The following is a 2,891-nucleotide window of genomic DNA, read 5'->3' on the forward strand; positions in this document are numbered from 1 at the left end:
GTTAATATTAATAACATGGATTCCGCTCGCATACTTCGTTTTCATATAGGATACATCGTTCAATTTCTTCGCCTTTAAAGCGAACATGTGTTATAATATCTTCTACCTCCGATCGAACGCGTCGGCACCGGTTGAATACGGGTAAATCCGGATCCTTAATTATACCAAATATGACTCACCACCGACGCCAAAATGGCCGGACGTGACGCCTTAGAATAGGTCGAAAATGTATTTTGTACATTAATGGAAAAACCATTAATTCCAAGTTCCCACGTGTGCATAAAGCACCCCTGACTCATATCCGGCAGAAACGCATATATAATATACAACAATAGTGTTAGAATAGTCCGAAAACGAACTCCATAATAGTGTCTTTTGTACCTTAATGGAAAAACCATTAATTCCAAACTCCAACGTCAGTATAAATCATCTGTGACTCATATCCGGCAGAAACGCATTAATAAAATACCACAATAGTGTTAGCTTAGGTCGAAAACGGAATACATAATAGTGTCTTTTGTGCACTAATGGAAAACCATTAATTTCAAACTCACACGTGTGCATGAGTCATCGATGACTCATCTCCTCCTCCACCCACGACACGTGGCGCTAGATTAATTAACAATAGCGTCACCCCTCGAAAATGAATAAAAAAGCCATTAATGTCAATTAAAATGATGATTTATTGCTTTTATCTCGGATGGATTCTACTGAAGCCTCGCGTGCAATTGTGTGTACAACGCTCAGAGGTGAAGCCTCGCGTCGCAAATGTGTGTACAGACGCTCAGAGGTGAAGCCTCGCGTCGCAAATGTGTGTACAGACGCTCAGAGGTGAAGCCCCGCGTCGCAAATGTGTGTACAGACGCTCAGAGGTGAAGCCCCGCGTCGCAAATGTGTGTACAGACGCTCAGAGGTGAAGCCCCGCGTCGCAGAATATGTGTACAGACACTCCTATTTTACTTACGTTTACGAATCTTGCTTTTTGCGTCGGCGCTTGTGCTCTGCTTCGAAGGTCGTTTTTTTGGGCTCATTTTACAACACAACCCTGGATGAATTGGTTCACGCAAACGGTGAGCTGCATAAAAATAATCAAATGTTATCCCACGCAGTAAAATCTACTACATCAACTACTACTATATGTGAATGACTACTGACCATAGCTACATTCTCAATAAAGAAAATTTTATTGCACCCACACTTTACAAGAATTTTTAACGGGGCGTCTTACTACCAGCAAAGCAAGCTGGGCCGACCTATACTGCTTCGCCGGTGGGTCATTTCGCTACCAGCAAAGCAACTGGGCCGACCTATACTGCTTCGCCGGTGGGTCATTTCGCTACCAGCAAAGCAACTGGGCCGACAGATACTTGTGTACACCAGTTTCGCTACCAGCAAAGCCAGCTGGGCCGACAGACACTTGTGTACACTAGTTTCGCTACCAGCAAAGCAAGCTGGGCCGACAGACACTTGTGTACACCAAGTTTCGCTACCAGCAAAGCAGAGAAGCAGCTGGGCCGACAGACACTTGTGTACACCAAGTTTCGCTACCAGCAAAGCAGAGAAGTAGCTGGGCCGACAGACACTTGTGTACACTAGTTTCACTACCAGCAAAGCAACTGGGCCGACAGACACTTGTGTACACCAAGTTTCGCTACCAGCAAAGCAGAGAAGCAGCTGGGCCGACAGACACTTGTGTACACTAGTTTCGCTACCAGCAAAGCAGAGAAGCAGCTGGGCCGACAGACACTTGTGTACACTAGTTTCGCTACCAGCAAAGCAGAGAAGCAGCTGGGCCGACAGACACTTGTGTACACCAAGTTTCGCTACCAGCAATATCTTACAACACACACGCAAACTATTTCACTTTGTCAACTATGAATTTTTCAGCATGCATATAAACACTCGCATCCATACGTCCACATTTAACCGCATAAAAAGTTTAACCGTACTTACTACTCGCGTCAGCTTAACTAACCTGAAACGAAAATGGGCGAAAAATTTGTTAGTATCTATACGACAATGTTGTGCCTACTGTGATTTTACCCTAAATTGCACCCGCAATTATTTCTCAACTCGCAAAAGTGCACGTTAACTAACTTGACTGTGCGCAAACTTTCATAGCTAGTTAGAGTAAGTTAGTGCAGCAAACTGAAATTTTGATATAGCTGTCAGAGCGGGAACTCTTAAAATTTTGTCAGTGTAAGCACGGCAATTTGTGCGGTTGGTCACAACGTGCAACGCAAAGTTTTGCGTCGCCCCCAAATGCAGTCTGATGGACTTTCTGTTGCAGATTTCTTGTGCTGCGTGTTTGTTATTGCTGCACGGCTAAGCGACTTGCATAATTCTATGTAACATACAAACACACTGTGTGGTACTCACCTTGTACAGCGTAACCAAACCAACACACTGTGCGATGTTAATTCTGCACACTTTTAAGTAGACTCAATTCCAACACCTTTCGGCAAACTCAATTCCAACAGCCTTGCACACCTTTCGGCAGACTCAATTCCAACACCTTTCGGCAGACTCAATTCCAACACCTTTCGGCAGACTCAATTCCAACACTTTTCGGCAGACAAAATTCCAACACCTTTAGGCGGACTCGGCTCCAACAGCCTTGTACACCTTTCGGCAGACTCAATTCCAACACCTTTAGGCGGACTCGGCTCCAACAGCCTTGTACACCTTTCGGCAGACTCAATTCCAACAACTTGCACACTTTAGGCAGACTCAATTCCAACCACCTTGTACACCTTCAGGCAGACGCGGTTCCAACAACCTTGTACACCTTTAGGCAGACTCGGTTCCAACAACTTTGTACACCTTTAAGGCAGACTCGGTTCCAATAATTTGTAGGTAGATTTGGTTCTAACAACTTAGACGTAGTTTCA

At 44.7% G+C, this 2,891-nt stretch overlaps 1 long non-coding RNA gene across 1 annotated transcript; it reads right to left on the reverse strand.

The window, feature by feature from the left end:
• Positions 1 to 1,001: 1,001 nt before the first annotated feature.
• LOC145994262 (uncharacterized) lies at positions 1,002 to 2,555 on the reverse strand. Its single transcript, XR_014442326.1, has 3 exons — positions 2,380 to 2,555; positions 1,954 to 1,975; positions 1,002 to 1,075 (listed from the first exon to the last, which is right to left on the reverse strand). It is a non-coding gene; the product is annotated as an uncharacterized LOC145994262 (long non-coding RNA).
• Between the last annotated feature and the right edge of the window lie 336 nt (positions 2,556 to 2,891).

This window comes from Lepisma saccharinum, chromosome 10, assembly GCF_977018435.1.
Source record: "Lepisma saccharinum chromosome 10, izLepSacc3.1, whole genome shotgun sequence".
NCBI classification, from domain to species: Eukaryota; Metazoa; Arthropoda; class Insecta; order Zygentoma; family Lepismatidae; genus Lepisma; species Lepisma saccharinum.